General features: G+C 38.3%; 1 protein-coding gene across 3 annotated transcripts in view; it reads left to right on the forward strand.

Annotated features, from left to right (window-relative positions):
- Positions 1-276: 276 nt before the first annotated feature.
- Mbnl3 (muscleblind-like splicing regulator 3) overlaps positions 277-20,319 on the forward strand; it is a 105,903-nt gene continuing 85,860 nt past the window's right edge. The window contains exon 1 of one of the 3 annotated variants that reach the window (XM_005401212.2): positions 277-688. The gene's annotated coding sequence lies outside the window, so the exon portion shown is untranslated. The remainder of the gene's footprint in view (positions 689-20,319) is intronic. The other 2 variants (XM_005401210.2, XM_005401211.2) reach the window with 2 other exon arrangements.

The following is a 20,319-nucleotide window of genomic DNA, read 5'->3' on the forward strand; positions in this document are numbered from 1 at the left end:
AGGGCACCGAGCGGGACGCGGGGCACGCCTCTGGCGAGGGCCGGGCGGGGTTTGGGCCGGAGTTGCCATGGCAGCCGCTAGCCAGGGCGGGAGCCCCACGCCCGGCCGCCCGCCCGCCGCGAGGGAGCTGGGGCGCTCCGAGGTGTGCTCCAAGTGGACTGAACCAAGAGCACGCGAGCGCAGGGGAGGGCCGGGCCGGTGCCCCGTCCCCGCACCCCTCCCGCTGGCCGGCCGGGGCCAGGAGCCCCCCTGTGGTCCCGAGAAGAAGGCATTCTCTCCTCGGGGTGCCACAGGGGGCTCGCAGAAGCGCAGGGGTGGCACTGGAGAGAGGGCAGCGGAGGGACTGTCGCCTCTGTCCAGGAGTCCCGGTGTGCGCGTCTCTAGACTTGACATTTTATACCCCACAGCGGCCGGCAGAGCCGGGTAGCACGTCCCAGCCCTGAAGTTATGTAGGTGGGGCGGGCTTTAATTTGCTTATATCTAATGATTTCAGGAACCTCGCTTTAAAATGGCGGCATTCCGTATACAGCCCTGCTAAAGGCTCTCCCGGCCCAGGGGCCACCTCGCGCAGCGCTGCTTCTGCTTCTGCCGCTCGCAGATGGCTTGTGCCACTGTCGCTGCCGCTGCCCCTACCGCTGCCTCCGAGAGCAGGGCCCCTTAGCCGCTGGGTTTGCGCTAGCAGCATAAGGTAAGGCTGGAGAGGAGTTGGGGTTCGTGAGAGTGCCTGCCTTCCTAGGACGCCAGCGAAATGCGACGTCTTTTAAACTGTATTTTACAAATCGGGAAAAGAAAATTGATTCTGCAACTTTGTTGAGATTTTAGAGCTTTGATCCTCCCCTTTTCCCCCATCTTCCTTCCTTCTTCCTTTTTCTTTTTTTCTTCTTTATTAATTTAAAGGAACTTCTTGCATGACATATCATCAGCAAATGCTCTAACAACTCATTTCCCCATTTCCATGTGATGTGAGCAGTGGCGCAGCTGCCAGGCAGAACCGTGTCTCTTCCCGCCCTAGATCTCCACGTTTGGGCAGCTTGCTTTTACTACCTGTGTCTGAAGGGCAGGAGGGGGAATTTTGTGAGATTCAACAGCTGACTTTAGATTTAAGTGCACAGTTTGCTCTTATGGTTAAAAAAAAAAAAAAAGAATAAAATAAAGCCCAGGCGAATGATGAAAGCTGGCATTTAGGTGATTATGTAATTTTATAATGATTATGGTAGACCTACTGTGTGGTTTTCTGAATGCTTTATTGTTTGCTTGCTATACAGATACAATACATGAATTTATTGTCGGTCTGATTAAAGTAATGTATTTCGGAGGAGTTCTTGTCTCCCAGGTATTCTCAAGTTGCTATTTGTAAATTGGGCTCGGATCCCCCACAGCCTCTCCATATGCTTGTATGGAGTTCATGGAAAAGCATAGACTGAAACAAAACTACTGCAACATTTAATTTTGAAATCATTGCTAATTTTTCACAGTGTAGATTTCCTGAGCTAATCAGTAAGTTTTTGGATGGTTACTGATATAATGGTTGGAAAACAGATTGTTGATATAACTGTACAAATGAGTGTACATCAGTGCATGATACAGTTCATCCGAGTTTTTTTTTTCCCCATCTGATAAAAGGCATACTGACAATGAAGTTTACCAGAGACCCTGGATTTTTTTCCTGATTATATTCACATTTTCTCTTTTACCTGTACAAATTTAGTCTTTAAATACTTTTAAAAGTAATTAAAACAATTTTTTAATTTGCAATACTTCTGGGGGATGGTTTCATGTTTAGAAGACTTCTCCAAACACAGGTTAAGTAGGTTCTTACCCATAGCCCAACTAATATTCTGCCTCTGCACATTACTTACTTCTCCCAATGCCGTAGAAGCGATTTGTGTGGCAGTCATTCCTGCTACTAAGTTTAGCAAGTGTCTGTAAAGGGGAGAAAGAGATTATTAAAGCAAGGTGCAGTTGCCACTCAGGTGCTGTATTCTACCTACAAAGAACTAAACTGCTTATAATGGAATTCACTATATAATAAATTTCACATTGGCTTTTCAGATAATTGTCAACAGAAGAATATGGGGCAATGCTTCCCACCTGAAAGGGGAGTTCCTTCAGGCCAAGCAATAGATACTCACACTTTTGCAATGGGAGGGTGACCAAAAGCAGCTTGTCTTATTGGTAGTGATTACGCACCCAGATCCCAGTTCCAAAAGCGCTGTTTTTTGTTTCTGGATGTACTGACTTTTTGCTGAACAACTTGGACCCCATGCTTTCTTTTTACCTTGTTTCAAGTGAAAATAATGAAGCTTGAGGCCAGAACCAAAAAGGTAAATAGGTGTTGGAAACAATAGGAGGAAATTTTGGTAGTTACCATTCTGCCACCCTTACAGTGATGGGATTGGAGATCCTGTACGAAAACATAAATGGAGGATTTGTCATTAAAATATGGAGAAAGAATTGATAATTGTGCTAGACTACAGGTGATGATTGCGTGTTTTGCTCTACTTCTAAGAGCTGTTTTTTTTTTTTTTCTATTATATTCTTTGCTGCTTTTGGCACTTGTAATCACTCCCAGGACTATTATAAAATACCTATTTTTCCTTAACTGTCTACTTGATGCATTTCACAACAGCTGCATTTTAAGGGAGATAAAACCTATGATTATGAACTGGTAGCCAGAGTACATTTGGAATTACCTGGTGACCATTCTATACTTAAATAATGCTGTGCACAAAATAGGTGCTTAATAAACTTTGAGTTAAAAGGAAAAATGGACACTTTGCATGCTCACAGGAGAACAGATTTTGCGTACAACTGTTCATTTAAACAGAAGATTTTTTTGTGCACTTTGCAAAGACCTAAAATTTTGAGGTAGATTAGAATGTACTTTCCCTTAATTGCCTCTGTTCTTTTTGCCTCTGATGGGTCCTTTTGTCTGTCATTGTACTGCCAAGAACTCTTGTAAGTCATCTATTTACCAGTAGGTGTGTTATTTATTGCCTGGCCACCTTGACAATATAAAAAAGTAAAATACAACTTCGGAATAAACAAAGCTTTTGTCTTTTGAGTGGCTGTACAATGCTGCACATGCTGGGAACATCGGCCATCTCCAGATTGTCGTGCAAATGTTTACAACATAGTTTGAAGTACAATTTTGTCTTGCATGCAGCAGTCTTTACATGTGACAGAAGAGAGGAAGGAAAGAAGAAGTCCTAGCTTGATAAAGATTTTCATTCATAAAGTTTTACACTTATCCTCCTTATAGCACAATAAATTCAAGAAGGTGGCAGAATTTCTCTGTTTTGAAATAAGTGCTGCTGTCTGATTGGATTACAAACAGGGATTGGGACAGAGCAGAGAAGAATAAGTAACAATACATGTTTGACAAGTAATTTGATCCTGTAATTAAAGTTAGATAATGACCAGTGCCATGTTAAAAAGATAAAGTGTCTGAAAGAGATGTGGGTTCCACTTACCTTTGCCTTCATTAACATGCTTTTGTGCTGTCGAGTTTTCTTGTGACTGTCTATTAGATTGTACAGATGGATATCCTGCATTAAAAATGTGTACAATGTAAGAAAGTAGAAATCAGAAATTATCTTTCTTTATGAGATTTTTCTGCTTCTTTGTAGGTGTGATAAACCTTTCATGTCAAAAGTTGAACCTGAGCTTCAGGTAAAATAAAGTAGATATTTTCCCCTCTAAGAGAATGAACTATTTCTAGGTGTAAGTAGTTCAGTTGTCAACTAGCCGATGAACCAAAGAACACATTATGACTGTGGAAAAAGCAATTATATGTATATTAATGTGAGTTTTTAGTTGCAAAGGAAACCAAATGGTTGCATGCCATACTGTTCTTTCTGAGTGATTTTACGTTGCCTCAAGATAGCCAAATGACATTAGTGGAAAGATAACTTTGAAAATTAGGATAAATAATGCACAAATTACCTTATGAGAAATTAATGACATTCATAGTACCTGAACAGGATCAGAAAATTGCTTTTTTCATTTCATTCTAGTATATGCAGAGTATTAAGCCATCATTTTGTTCTACTTGGTATTAAATTGAGTGAGACATTTTGAAAAAATTGATGGGAAAAATAGTACCATCCAGCCAGGCGTAGTGGTACACGTGGAGTCCCAGCACTCAGGAGGCCTAGGCAGGAGGATCACTGCAAGTTCAAGGCCAGCCTAAGCTACAAAGTGAGTTCAAGGCAGCCTAAACTATATAGCAAGACCCTGCTTCAACATAACACAACAAAGCAAAACAAAACACAGCACAATTCAGGAAGTAGTACCTTATTTTAATTTGAGAAATAAAAGTATTTTGAAACTGTCTGGAAACACAAATGCACAGGTACACAAGTGTACAGATTAACAGTCAGTTTAGGACACTTTTTACAGCCATGCATTGGTTTCTTTCTAGGAGACTGGCAAATACCTATTTTCACAGCATTTCTCCAATTCTAAGAATGAAAAACAAAAGATTCATAATAAACTGTAGTAGATATTTGATGTAAGTGACGGCTCTCTGAAGAGCAGGAAAAGAGCCAGGACTGAGTGTTCAACTGCAGGCAGTTTTATCTTTCAGAAAAAAGATGCATTGCTCAGAACTGAAGAGGAAGGGAAAACAAAAGGATGTTTAATTTAAGAAATGTGTATGTGTGTGTGTGTGTGTGTGTGTGTGTGTTGTATGTATCTATGTAGACATATATTTCCTTTATATGTAATGGTGCTTTTCAAGAATTAAAGTAATTCCTAGATTAGGTTTTTTTAAACAGGGTTTTTATTTTTTTTTTGGAAGGGGGAGACTGTGTTGCCCAGCCTGGTCTGGAACTTCTGTGACTATGTTCTCCAACTTCTGGGATCAAAGGATTCTCCTATCTTAGTGTTCAGCGTAGCTGGGACTCCGAGCTTAAGCCACTGTGCCTGGCTTCCCAGAACTCTTTATAACAGCCATGAGAACAGTGTTAAGGAAAAAAGGAGGCTGATTAGTGATTTAAGACTCAATTAGTCATGCTTGTTAAAATATTATGTCCACTTTCAAGTCCTTCTTGCATCAGCATTGAGCAGGCTTCTGCGCAGCAGAAGGAGCGCCTTGTTTCTGATTTGGGGCCAGAGCTTGTTTTATGCCTGTACACTGGATGAACTTGAAGGTCCCAACTGAGAAAAAAGCAGGCTCCACAGAAGTGCAGGGGGTCGGCACTAGAGAATTCCAGGAGCCTATTTGATCTTAGATCATGAGAGCATCCTAGAGACTGAGAGTTCAGTGGATCTGGAGTTTCATTTTGGGTTATTCAGATTGGCTTCAAATTGTCCCCATCAGATTCTCTGAATTCTGAGCTTCTTGGCAGTGCCTGCAACTGGGATGGAAATTTAAGAAAGGTTGCTTTCAGCCCATTCAGATTTCTTTCAATGTACCAGTAACTCCTTAGTGGGAAGGTTACTAGGTCTCTTTACCTCGTATCTCCGATGCCTGCAGCTCTCAGTAGACATTTGGGTAAATGAAAGAGTAGCTTTAATTTTCCAATTTGTTCTTGCACTTTATGAACATTTTCCTGTGATTTCAGGTAATCATTATTTCTAATTTTTATTGGCCAAAACTCGCAGCAAACCGAGGGAACACTACGTTGAGCAGAGGGAACACTGCTACTCTCCTGGAGGCCTGAGTAATAATCAGGGACAAACGTGGAAGGGTAGCCTTTCACATGAGACATGGAGGACTAGCCTGAAAGCCACCTGCTACTTTTCTGTCACCTGAAGTTGCATTTAGTGTATGATCCTTGCATCCCAGGGCAATCAGTCTTCAACATGAAGTTGTGTAGAAACAGTTCAGAGATGCTTCCTGTTATGTGTAGTTTACAAAGTGATGAAGTCACAGTTGAAACCCAAAAAGGATACTGGAAGTAGTCTTTTCAGCTAGACACTGCCCATTTAGAGGGTAGATTTACATAGGTTTTTATTTACCAAGATACAGGTGTGAATAATGCCTCTTTCTACTGTATCCAGAACGTCCCCACAGTAGAAGACGCAAGAGCTGTCATTTCAGATCCACCACAATCATCTTTTGTACTTAAAGGACCATTAGTCTTTAGGTGCAGCTCTTAAAGTTTCTCCTTATGTGACAGTATGAAGAAACCAAAGGAGAGCGTGTGTGGGGGAGCAGGGAGCCAGGGGTGGCCTGTTAGGAAAAAAAGAGAGAGCGTGAAAGAACCAGAGTTTGCATTTCACCTTTTGTTTTGTAGTCCTTAGCATTCACTCAGAATAAAAAAAAAAAAAAGTAAAAGAAAAGTGTGGTATATAATATTAGCTTGGGCATTATAGCCTATTTAAGAATTCCTTGGTTAGTTGCATCACAAATGGAGAACACAAGATTATTGGGTAATAGTAAGGCTGCTTTATTAAGATTGGATTTATGTATTAGAGAGTTTTTTTTTTTTTTTTTAGTTCTAGAGGTACATTCAACAAGACCCATGGTGCAGAAGTTGGGGATCACATTTCACCTTAGTACTGGAATGAAGATTGTTTTTGTCCTCTGGAAAGTGGGTGCCAATAAATGGTCTGGTGGTGGGTGCTGCTTTGTTAAAGGGCACATTGATATTTCTCCAAACTCTTCCTGTTTATGATTGATCATGGCCTTGAAGAACTGGAGAAGGATTTCTCTACAGAAGTAATTTTGGAAAAAATGTGGACTCTCAACACATTTATGTCAGTAACCCCCCTCCCCCAAGGGACTGGGCAGCACCAAGCAAAGCCTTAGTTGATTGTGCACAAAAATGAAGCAAAATATCATTTGTGCAAGTTCACAATCACATTATGTGTCCAAGGGCTTCAGAACACATGCTGTCTTCGGAGGGGTGCTAAACCTATGTAACATGGTATATTTTCTATACCAGTGGTCTCGGCCGCACACCGAGGTTGTGTCAGTGAGTGTTCAAGCGGGGGGAGGGGCGAGGTTAACAGTTTCCTAGGGAAGAATGGAGGGTCTTTTTTTAGAAAAACCTTAGATTTTGGTGGGCCTTTGACTGACCAACTAGTTGATTTTCTACTGTGTGTTAGTCCTCCTCAGAAAGATAAAACTTGATTCTGGTGGGAAATCATTTGGACATTTTTCAAAAAAACTTTTTTTTGAAGAGAGGGTCTTGCTCTGTAATACAGGTTGGTCTTGAACTTACTATGTAGCCTAGGCTGGCCTCGAATTCATGACAATCCTTCTGCCTCAGCTTCCTGAGTGCTGGGATTACACGTGTGCATCGTCACTCCCGACCACACTGAGAAATTTATTGTGGCAATATTGTGAGAGCAAAATGCTTTTACATTCTTACTGGTCCCCCTCTTCCAAGCTCTTTTGTGACTCAGAAGTTGACAGGCTGAAAAAAATGTGACCTAGTGTTTGGCATGAACAGTGTTGCAAGATCCTGAGAATGTCTCTGCATTTTGTGATGAGTATAATAATAATAATAATGGATCTAGAATATGATTTGATTAGAGAACTCTCATACCTGCATAAGTGATTTTGCACAAGTCATTTTGTGCGATGTATTTCTGTGTGTGTGTGTGTGTGTGTGTGTGTGTGTGTGTAGTGGCTCTAAGAACCTACAATAGTTCTCTGGAATACTGTAGTCTGCAATTTCTGTCACTTACTAATCAAGTGCATGAAAATTGTAGTTCTGAATGTTGACCCTAAGTTAACAGGAAACAGGCTATCTAATGTCTGATTCTAAACAATTTTATTAACATGGTCTATTAGTCTGGTATTCATTAAAATACAGTAGTTCAAGTGACTGGAAATGAGTGTGATCTGTGCTAAGTGAAATTTTGTAAAAGATAACAGTTTTCACTTTCAAATCCAGTTCATTAAAAAGCCCTCCTTATTGTCTTGTGTCTGTCCCCAAAGAAATCTCTATATTTTTAGCCGTCTAAGAAAACAATTCAGATAGTAGCACTTAGAAACGGTGACAGGCAGTGACAGGAAATGCTGGTTGCACTGGTCTTCAGAACTCAGTGAGACCACAGCTGGCTGATTTGCTTTAAACTTCCTGTTTAGGGGCTATTTGGGTCAAAAGTAGCAGTATTTTCCATATAGAGTTTTTTTTTTTCTGTATTCCATAAAGGCCACAATAAATCTGTCATTGGACTGCATGTTTGTATACTTTATGGACTGTATCATGTGGTTTGAGTTTAATTTGGAAGGCAATGCTTTTACAATCAAGTCCCCCCCCCCAACGTGCACACATGTAGCTTTGGGGTCTGGGATTGCATGGGCCTTCAAAAGTTTATGGCTTTATTTACACAATAGTGATTGCTGAGGAGGGCATTTCCTGCCAGTTAATGACTGGTTGAGAGGACCAACAGTCCAAATCCAGGGAGAGAGGAGCATTCATTAAATGCCACAAAGGATCCAGGCCACTTTTCTCATGAAGTGGTGGGGAGAAAGTGAAACCACATTCTGCCCTTTGAAGAAACAAGAGGCACGAGGGCAGAGGTAGCTGTGGATGTGGGTTCTCTTGGTATAGAGAATGGAGCTTCTTTTCCTGACAGGCACAAACTAATTCTTTCTCATAGGTTGCCAAATTAAGAATTGTGTAGGGAGGGTGTTTCCTTCAGGCAAATGGCCCAGCGGAGAGGGGTCAAATAAAGCTGAGGGCCCTGAACATGCCCCGGACTGCCTGCAAATGCTGAACTCAGAGGTGTTACAGATGCTTTAAAAACCTGTAAGATCACATGGCTGAATCTCTTAATTGCTTGGATAACAGATCATGACTAATGTGGACAAAAACTTGGAGAGAAATTGAAAGAATGGTCTCTTTTCAAGGTCAGCTTAGCAGGATACACATTGCCTATTTTGATGTCCTGACTAATATAATGGAGGTAAATAATATACATGAATAGTGTTTTGCCTTTTGGAAAGCACCTTTGAGAGCTGTAGTACTGTATTAACCATTTAGTTCACAACATTCCTAGGAAACAGTTTTGTTCCTCAGTATAATTCTTGCCTGCTATAAAGCAGCTGAGGTGTGAAGAGTTTGGCATTGATTTAGAGCAAAAACAGAATTAAGACCAAGGTTGGGTTCACATCCAAGAATCGCTGACTTCCTGGCCTGTCCTTCACTCCCTTAGTTTCCTGTGCCTTCAATTTAATGACAAGTTGAATGTTTATAAAAGATAAACATCTGTTCTGAGTTGTTTTTAGTAGGTACCTCCACATAGAAAAGGTTGTGGGACATTCCCCAACCCCACAACTCAACCTGGTCTTTTACCTTGAAATTTTAATTTCTTTCATATCTTTCAAACTTGGTGGGGGAATAGCAAGGGTGGGTTGGGCCTCTAAAACACAGGCAATCATTGAAGGCCAGACACCTGGACTTCTTCATGGGAAGGGGTAATCTGTCACATGTAGAAAAAAACAAATATTAAGTTTCATACGAGTCTGGCAAATGTCATTATATGCTTTTTAAATATTCAATAATCCAAAGATTGCTGGTCGTTACCAGTTCACAAAAGAGAAAAGGTTTTCTGAAGTTCAAAATGCTTTACAAGCCAGGCATGGTAGCATACTCCTCTAATTCCAGCTCTTAGGAAGCTGAGGCAGGAGGATGACTGTGAGTTCAAGTCCAGCCTGAACTACATAGTGAAACCCTGCCTCAAAAAACAATAAGAAAACAAAAAAAATTTTAAAATAAAATACTCTACAAATAAACTTTATGCCCATTGCAATTATTATTAGATGATGCCTTGAGCAAGTTTGTAAATGTGAAAGTGACTTAAGAACTTACCATATATGCATGCTATATGACATATATATGAATTCTCATATATATAATTTTATTTTTTTGACCACTGTTGACTTTGAACATTAAGGTACACTAACAACTTGGCACTTCAGATTAAAAACAGTATTCTGACTTACAAATGCTTTTGAGCTAAGTGCCTACAAGATTTTGCTAAGTACATATCCTACTGGCCTGGACATTAATACTCGTGTATAATTAGCAATGCTGGTGCACTTAAATGATTAAAAAACCTAAGAATAGCTTATTCCAAGAAAATATTCCTTCTATTTTCTTGATTTTTTAGCATACTCTTTTTTATATGTAATCAAAAATTATATTTTGAGCTGGCTCATGTTCACATGCCACTGTCTGAACTACATGTATCAAAATAAAATGAAGAGTCACCCTTCTACTTTGGATCTAACAATATTATCTTGTGGTATTAGAAAAGCCTATTGGTTCTATCATGAGAGCTTTCAAGTGTTGGGCAACAACTCACTAGCATATACTCATATCCATTTATTAGGTTGTGACTAGTATTTCTCTTAAATGAAATTGCGTAAATTTGGTGAGACTGTTATTTCAAATCCATGCATATATGAGGTATGATGAAAAATACAAGTGTTTAGATTTTTTTAAAAATGTATTACAGATAATCTTCATTTAACGACCGGGTTCCATTCCTGCAACTGAGTCATTAAATGAATTGGTTGCTAAATGAGGAGCTGTGTATAGTATATATGTTACAATATTCAAGACAAAGAAATGGTCAAAGGAAAGTCCAACTTGATGACTTTGCTTTTATTTGCATAACGCTTACCTGTAATACAGTGTATATAGCAGAATATAAAACTACAGTAGTGTATTATCTGATCAGCAAAAATTACAGTACTGTATAAACAAGGTGGACAGTACCAAAAAAAGGACATTGAGGCTGTATAAACAAGATTTACAGAACTGTACCAGAAAAAAAAAGAACTGTCATAAATCCAAGCGGTGGGTTGTAAGTCTGAACAGTGCACCTCAGTGGTAAGTCCGAAGAGTAGTTAAACAGGTAGGCTGTTAAATGAGGCATACCTGTACAGTAAGTGACACATTGCCATTAATTCCCCTCAAGATGCTCCCTCTTGCTTTGAACACACTTATCCCATCGTTCTTTTTACTTTATGAAGCAGTTCCTGAAGTCTTATTTTGTGAATGTCTTTAGTTGCATAGTGGTGGCTGCCTAGATGTCCTAATCGATTCAAAACATTGACCTTTTGTGGTCATTTTGACTTTGGGGAAGAGCCAGACTTCTCACAATGCCAGATGCAGTGAAAAAGGTGATTGTAGAATATAGTCAGGTTTATATCAGCCTGCCTTTCTGTTGGATGGCACTCAGCATTCAGTACATTTTTTAAATCACACATTGTAAAGACACAAAAAAGGGCTTCCAGAACTGCTTTAGAAAGTGTCAAGAACCGTGAGATAAGTTTGTTTGAAATGAGAAGCAATATGTTCAGGAGAATTAATGGCACTATGTCCTCGGAGGTTTTTTTTTCAATTAGGCATTCACTGTGTATTTTGATACCCCTTGTAGGTTCTCAGTTAAGGTTGAAAGCAGTGGTGGTGAACCACATGCCACAGCAAGCAGCTTGTTATCATTAAAAGCTCTAAAAGATCCACCATTACTAGATTAAAGTGTGCTTTTTACCATTTGTTACTATCAAACAGTTTAAAAAGGCAATGTTTTGGCAAGTATGAATTCAAACTGCCCTTGTTTATTTTTAGACAGCATCTTGGTAACTTGTCAAGTTGCCGAGGGTAGGCTCTGACTTGAGATCCTCTTGCCTAAGCCTCCCAGAGTGCTGGAATTATAGGTGTGCACCATCATGCCAGTCTCTCTCTTTCTCTCTCTGTCTCTGTCTCTCTCTCTCTGGTATTTATATAACAAGTGATGTTGGTTAATATCTTGATAGTTGCCTGTTTTTCAAATATCTAGGATATTAATGGAACTCATTGTACAAATAAAGACTACAGTAACTACATAGAATTTCATGGAGCTCAGGAATAGAGAACAAAAAAGATTTACTCCCCAATTAGATATGAAATTGAATATGAATATAATTCATTAGGAGATTGGAATTATCCTTAGTTGCCTGGACAATTTAACCGTATTCCTTTGAATTAAATAATTGTTTGGGGCAAGGGAAATATTGCCTTCTGGGGTACTATTATGTCTCCAGTAGAATCATAAGAATTTTCCCTTTACCCTCACTTAACCCTTTGCTCCGTACTCTCTAGGTGCTCTTAAATCCCTTTCTGCCCTGTATATCTTGAATTCTTGCCCAAAGACCACTTCCTGTGGACATCCTTCAGAGCATTATAGCAGTGCTGCTTTTTCAACTCTGAAGACTTTAATGCAATTAGAATTTTGATCATATATATTAATTGTTAAGCTTAAGTTACAGTTCTGAAAATGAAATATAATCTCCCCTCTAATGAGTTAGTAACTAAACTCTGTGATTGGAAATGAGTTTGTAATTCCCCGCTCAGATATACCACATTTAAAACTTATTAAGAATTGAAGAGACCCATCTAATGGCTGTATAATTAGCAATCAATTATGAAATGAGTAGTAAAAGAAACTAAGTCTAGAAGAGAGTTACACCAAAACCAAAAAGCAAAATAACCAAACTTCCCAGAACCCCAGAACCATTATGTAATACGTTGTTCATGGTGACGCAGACTAAAACGTGATGATATTGCATGCATTTGCAGGCCCTAGGACTGCTAGTTTTATCTTTGTCTTATTCTGCTTGTTAAAGTGATTTGGAAAGCGGTTATACACATGTACTGAGACCAGAGCCTACCTTTACCCTTAGCATCTATTTCACTGTGAGCAACATTTACAGATTAGCATAGTAGGTTGAATAAGGTGTGGGTGGTTTGAGTATGAGTAATTCAGAATATTCAGCTGCAGCTAGCATGTAGTTGATTGTGTGTTTCAGGCAAACAAAATTAGTCATTGGGGGTGTCAGCTTCATTTTTAAACTGTAGCCTTCTGGGTTTTTGTTATAGAATATTAGGAAAATTTATAGTGAGAAGCAAAGCTACATGAGAGAATGTGCCAAAGACAGCAAAACTCCAAGCTATCATTCATTTCATGCCACATACTAGATTTTCTCAGTCAGCGTGGGAATAATATGTTCTGTTGCTTAATCTACCTTCCACAGTACATTTGCAACTTTAGGGTATACACAGAACTTGGGTGAGTTTGTTTTCTTTACCATGAGAAAAAAAATTCCCCAAGGAGGCAATGAAACTGTGCAAACAAATTTTCTTCTAGAAAGGAACAGAAAGAAGAAAGGGGAGAAAGAGATGCAAGCTTTGTTACTCTTCTGCTTGGCCCATTCCTTCAGTCACATTCTCATTTTTGTAGAACCCAGAGGTCAAAAGAGAGTTCAGCTGTTGACATTGCTGTTATTAGTCACTGATGAATGAGGAAAATCCCTAGTTCCTTGGAATTGTAGCTGTCAGTGATGGGATGTTGGGAAAACGAAAGCCCGATCATCCCACCTCTTGAAGGAGAGTGCTGGCTCATAATTTCTCTCATGTTAGATAATGATTAAAATGAAATGAAACAAAACAAAGCACTCTTTTGGAATGGCAGTTTCTAAAAGTGAAAGTAAGTTGGATTTCCTTGGATCCATATAAAGGGAATCTTATGAAGCATGTACCTAGACTTCTGAGATTTCATACTTCTAACTTTCTAGAGCAGGGCAGACTTAAGAAATAGAAAGACAGAAAAGATAATCAGCAATCACTGGTTTTGTGATCTTACAGGCCCCTTGTTCATTTTCTTGGTGTGAATAGTGTTACAGAATTGAAGCATTTAAGGTATTAGAGGCTGGGACTTCCATTTGCTGGCCAGTCCAGGCAGGGTGATACTGGCTCTTGTGCCGCTTGGGTGGCAGGAGAACCAGTGTTTCCTAACACCTTCACCTCTAGAATATATTATACTTTTAAAGCAATCTTAATGTCTGTAGGCAGGAGTTTATATATATAGGAATAAAATTTGAGCCCCTATTTTCACACCCAATAAAAATGTCCTGTAATAGGTGTTTACTCAGAGTCAACTGACATTTATTGAACAATTACTGTGTGCCAGATGCACATGCCAGCTAGTTTCACTTTGCTAGGATAAAATTTCCTTTAGTGTTGAAATACAGTTTGTTCTACCAAGGCTCTGTCTGGCATCTAACAGATATGAGGCTAAAAATTGTACCTTACATGGACCATGGCCTGCCTCTTCCATCAGGGAAGACATTTCTTTCCTCCTAAGTTAAAACAGTGTTACTCTGCGATCCCCCTTGATATAGGCAGATGCTGGTTTAGCTGTTTGGCGCACAAGGCTCCAGTAGGGTGGAGAAACAAGAGGCTTGAGACGTGGAGGAAAAGCGGAGAGCTGGGAATGTGAACTGTTCCACAGTGCTAGTGAACACCTTGTAGAACAGACTCGGGCACAGTTAGGTTAAACTTGTCGAGATTGCAGAGAAAATACCAGGGAAAGATCTTGGCAGTCAATCTTTTATCCCTAGAAGGGGCCAAGGCAACACAAGGAGAGCAACAGAGGAAGGAAGCTTTCTCTGTCTCAGAAGCAGAGAGGGAAAAGAAAGTTTCTAATGAGAGCAATCAGAAAATACTATAGAAACTGTTTAAGCAGAGGGCAGTGGTTCTGCAATTGAAGACGTTATCAGTGACCTTTGAGGAATCCCTAAGCCGTTTTACTGTGTGTGTCCAAGCGCGTGAACAGTTTGGAAAGGAAAGCGGTGATAATGACTTTGTGCGATGTTTAATGATGAAGGATAAGAAATGTTGGAACTTCACAAAAACTGAATCAGAGGAAGAGGGGTTTTGGTCCCTTTAGAGTAGGGGTGACGTAGATGTACTTCACTGGCTGAAGAGAAGGAGGCAGAAGTGTATATACAATTCACATCAAGCACAGTTGTCCATTTGCCCAATATATCTGTTAATGCACATTATTACTTGTGTAGTCCGATTAAGTAATAAAACTCTGTTGAACTTACATTTGGGGTCCTGTTAATTATTTTTGACTTTCAGGTATAGGATTAAACTTTTCATTAAAAAACTGGAAAAATTTGAATTCACCCTTCCTCCCCCCAAAAAAAGACAGTGGAATTCAGCCAAAATAACAGCTAAGATTGTTTTTAAATGGCTTATGAAACAAGATGATGCTACCGAATTAGGGAAAATGAGCTTTTTGTAGCTCAACCTCATTGAAAATGAAAGGATGGAGAAGCCTATATGAAAGCGAGGATTGGAATATGAGTACCAAGCGTTTGCTTTTGCACTGTGATTGGCCTTGAGATGAGGACTCAGTGTCGGGCCTCCCTGATAATGGAAGTTTCACATCTAGCATATTCCATGTGTTGCATCTGTCAACTTTAGTTTTTCATGGATTTTATATTTCAATGTGTAATTTTAAAAAAACTTTAGGTTCATATTTAATTCCCCTCACTTTAATCACTCACTCCATTTTCTTATGCAGAAAAATATATTCTGTTTCTAATGTTAGAAGCTGATGATTATTGGTAAAAACAAATCTTTAACTTCTGCATTGATGTTAATGTTTGGGTGGACTGTGGTCCAATAAGAAGTGTTGCTTCTGGGAGGTTCTGAAAGTTGCCTTTTACTCTAAAGAGGAAAATGATGCAAATTTTGTTCCTTGTTGGAAAACACGAGCCTTTGAAGTTCTTATGGAAGTACTAATTATTGAAACTAACATTTTCTAAACTGTTTATTTTGCCACATGTTCCAGGGGATAAAAGCTTTCTCAGGTGGAGTGCCTGAGAATTGATGATTGAAAGAGTACCACATTCTGAGAATTAAATTGCATAAAGCAATGTTTCCCAAAATATATGTATGCATATATATGGTGTGTGTATGTGTGTGAATATGTAAGTATGCTTTTGTATCTTTTGAGATTCAGGTTTTGTTTTTTTTATGCTGTACTTCAAGCTACTATGCAAACATTACTTGCTGATAAGAATTTAAGAATTCTAAATCAACAGGAATCGAATAGTTTAATGACATCCTCATCCCAAGAGAACACACTGCACAAAATCGGAAATAACTTAGATTAAAATATTTCCCTCACACCAGGGTAGAATGTTTGTTGAATGCATTTCTAAAATGACGGCAGAAGTTTGTGCTTTTAATTTCTTGACTATGGTTGCTAGTTTAAATTTCTGTCTTTTTTTGTGGGGCTCGTGGATGCTATGCAAGCACTGTAACTGGTTTAAATTTCTTTCTTATCACTTTCTACTGGAGAATACAGATTTTTATGCTACCCTAAATAGAGAAACAAACTAAATGGTTTAACATTTAAATTATTGAGTGCATCCCTTTACTTTGGTCCAAAAAATCTCTTCAGCAGATAATAACTTAGAAATAAGTTATCCATGTTATCTATGGATGGACTTACTAAGCCTGTAATCAAGGATTTGCAACTGTTTGTTTAGTAACTGGTTGGACTGCAAAGAAGTTAAATTCATATAGTTGGATTAAATTAAGGCTACTTTTGAGGAAATTAATCAGTTTAGTAAACAAGTTGTGAACCCTATGCATCTTTTAACTAGTTAATTTAGTTTGTTATCTCTTCAGTGGTCTTGCTGTCTGATACCAATGAATTATGCTTCATAGGAATTTCAGCCTCTCTTTCCGGATCTGCTTTCTGATTTATCATCAATTTTTTTTTCATTAGATTCAGTAAAGAAACTGAGTTTATGAATAGATCCTTTGGGTTTGAGGAGTATTAATAATGTATATTCTTAGAATCCTTATTATGAAATTACATTTTTCCATTTTTTTTTCAGACAAGGTCCATTGTGTAGTTCAGGTTGGCCTTGAATTCACTGTGTATCACAGGCTGGCCTTGAACTCCCAGTGATCCTCCTGCCTCAGCCTCTCCAGTGCTGGGTCTACAGGTGTGTGCCACCACACCTGGTATAAAATTACATTTTTTAACAGCAAAATTTATACATTGAAATCAAAAGAATTAAAATGGAAAATATAGAAGAATGTATTTCCCTAGAACTATAGGCATGTATGTATGATTAATATTGTAATCAATACGAAAGAAATGGTGACTTGTTTCTTGAGTTTAACCAGCAAGGAAGAAAAAAGTGTGTGATGAGAGAGCATTTCCAAATTTACTCTTAAAATGGTTTTTCAGAAAAGCCTTTGCCTCCATTTCTACTCAGCTGCATTAGGTGAAGACGAACATTTCTTTTAAAATGCCAAGTAATTTGTCTTTTTGAAAAAGCATTCCCATTCTAAGTCTGGATTTGTAGAGCTTGTGGTCTTTGGGAAGACACTTCTTTATCCACTGCTTTTGATTCAAATTGTGCTTAATTTCTCTTGTTTGTTCATCCTCAGAACTCCCTCTTGTGTCAAAAAGCAATCCACTCTTCAGCCTCAGTTCCTCAATGTTCCTAAATATCCATGTTGACACCCTGAGGCCTGTATTTCCTTTTCTTGACAGAAATGTTATTCTTCCAATATAGAAAACCACATTATAGCATATTTAGGAAGCGGAGTGGTACTAATTCACCTGACTCTGGTCAAGAAGATACACAACTTTACATGAGAAAAAGCTACTGTTGAAAAGATAAGCAGAAAAGTCAGTATACCAATCATGTTTGACTTCCGTAATTGGCTTTTTAGAGCATATCAACCTCGGCATCCTGCCAAAGAAGTCTTTGCCCCAAAACTTTACCTATAACCTTGGAAAATTGTTTCAGTAATAAAATGTGTTAGTCACTGTGTCTTCTTCTTTAGAAAGCATATTTACGCACGCCATATTTATTGTGTGTTTGTAATAGAATGTCTTAAGTGCAAAGTACTTTCCCCTCCCTTTTGCAACAGGTACACACTCAAATATATACAGGGGCAGCTTCAACTTACATTTCAATCAGAGTTTCTTAATGCCTTGCCATTGTATTACAACTTTTTCTGAGTTGAATCTTTCCACATAATAACTGACCTAAAATAAATCACCTAAAAATACCTTTTAATTTAAATGTAATATTAATTGATAATCAATTTTTAGTTTCAGAGTGAGTTTAGCTTTGGAACAATACACTAGGAAGAAAAAAATTAAAAGGAATATTGAGATCATATTAAGAAGTGGGAGAAAGAAATGATCTAATTTTGAACTAGGTTTTAAATTTTTTATTAGTACGTGTTTGCAGTACATAATGATTACATTTACTGTGGGGAGCTTGTACACATACACAACCGATCTTGATTCCTTTTTTGTTCCTTCCCCTTTGCATCCCTGCCTGCTCCCTCCGACTCTTGTTCCCCTTCCCATTTGCAAAAGCTCTATTTCCATTTTTCTTCAACTCTCTCTTTAAAGTCCCTTTTCCCTTCTTTTCTTCCCTCCTCTCTCCATCTCTTGTTCCCCTTCCCATTTGAAAAACTTTTTTCTAATGTAGGTTGAATATTCCTCATCTGAAATGCATGAGCACAGAAGTGTTACAGATTTGGGGTTTTTTAAAATTTTGAAATATTTGCACATGCATAATGAGATCTCTTGGGAATAGGATCCAAACTAAACTCAAAATTCACTTATATTTCCTTTATGCCTTACACACATAGCCTGAAAGTAATCGTATGCAATATATTTAATAATTTTGTGCATGAAACAGAGTTCCATGGGTGGAATTTTAGACTTGAGACATCAAACAGTCTTGGATTTGGAGTATTTCAGATTTCATATTTTTGCATGAGCGATGCTTAGCCTGTAGTTACAGCTACTTATTGTGTGCTAGACTCCGAGGTAAGCAACTTGCACATGCTATCTCATCTAATGCTGACAGCAATTCTGTGAGGTTTTTCTTTCTATTTATCTCCTTATTACACTGCTTTTTACAGATTAGGATCTTGAGGGTCAGAGAGAAGGGGAGGGGATTAGGTCATGTGCCCAGTGCAAGCAAACGGTAGCATCACAGTTTGAACATAAAACTGTAACTTCAAAGTCTGTATGCTTGTAACTCCCATGGTTATTTTGTAGAAATACAAAAGTAGTTTGACTGGGGCCTTGTGCTTGCCTTCACAATGTTTTAGACACCTATGACTGAGCAGTAAACATTTGAAATGACTGGAGGCTGCAGGTTTTCTAATTTTTTGAGTTGCAGAGTCATAGATGGTTGGAAGTGGAGAGGAAAAGGCATCATTCAGTTAACAACGCACTTGTGTGGGGTGAGTGAGCATGGCGCAATATTGTCCGGACAATAACCCTGAACGTTTCAGACCTTTACATTTTAAGTTATGGGGAGGCTTATTCTTTAATAGTCATAGTTAGTTCCTGATATTTTTATGACAATGTTTTATTTAGGAGGTTTTTATGTAAATATTTGAATGCATGGAACTTATCCACAGCACCATATTAAGTCACAGGTTGATTTTTGTCCCTCACATGTCATCCCCTAAGTCTTCCGCTTCTCACGCTCCTTTCCATCCTGCCTGCAGCCTTTCTTTATTTTTGTTTTCTTTTCCATGTATGTTTTTGGTATTTATTGTTCATTTGAGCATATGCTATGAGTCAGTCATACTTTTAGGTGCTGAAGATACAACCCTGAGAAAGTATTCAGCTGAATTTTAATATTGAGATAGGAGACCTGGATTCTTTTCTATAAATTGAACATCACAAAGCCTCATTATCTTCATTGCTTTGGATATCCTTCTTCAGCCTAATCTTACCGACTTAAAGTTATATTGAATTACATAGCAAAAATGAACCAAATGTCCATCAACTGATGAATAGGTACAGATAGTGTGGTAAATAAATATATATATATTTTATAAAAATATATATATATTTTATATTTTATAAAATATATATATACACACACTCACACAGTGTGGTATATACATGATATATATGATGTATATATTTATTACGTTATACATTATAATATATGTTATATATTATATAGAATTATATATTGTATAATGTGATACACACACACACACACACACACACACACACTGGAATACTACTGAGTAATAAAAAGAAAAGACAGGGCTGGGAATACAGCTCAGGGGCACGAGCACCTGCCTGGCAAGCGCAAGGTCCCAAGTTCAATTCCTGGTACAAAAAAAAAAAATTTTAAAAAAAGAAAGGACAAATGGTTACATGCTGTAATATAGGTGAACCTTGAAGACATTACCTGGTTACAAAATCTACATAATATATGATATTCCATTCTTGTGAAACGTCCAACATCCATAGAGATGGAATGTACATTATTGGTTACATAGGGTTGGAGGTGGGGTGGTGGTGAAAAATATCTGTGAATATATTAAAGCTCCCAAATTATACTTTTCTAAATGACAAGTTATATGGTATGTTCATTATGTCTCAATAAAGCTGTTTTTACAAATTGCACTATGATGAGAATTGTATTATTCCCATTTTAAGAATCAGGAAAGTTAGTTAACAGGTAAATGAAAAGAGTTGTTGGTTTATTTTTACAGAGAA

Source organism: Chinchilla lanigera, unplaced genomic scaffold, assembly GCF_000276665.1.
Source record: "Chinchilla lanigera isolate Chin_1 unplaced genomic scaffold, ChiLan1.0 scaffold00072, whole genome shotgun sequence".
Lineage (NCBI taxonomy): Eukaryota > Metazoa > Chordata > Mammalia > Rodentia > Chinchillidae > Chinchilla > Chinchilla lanigera.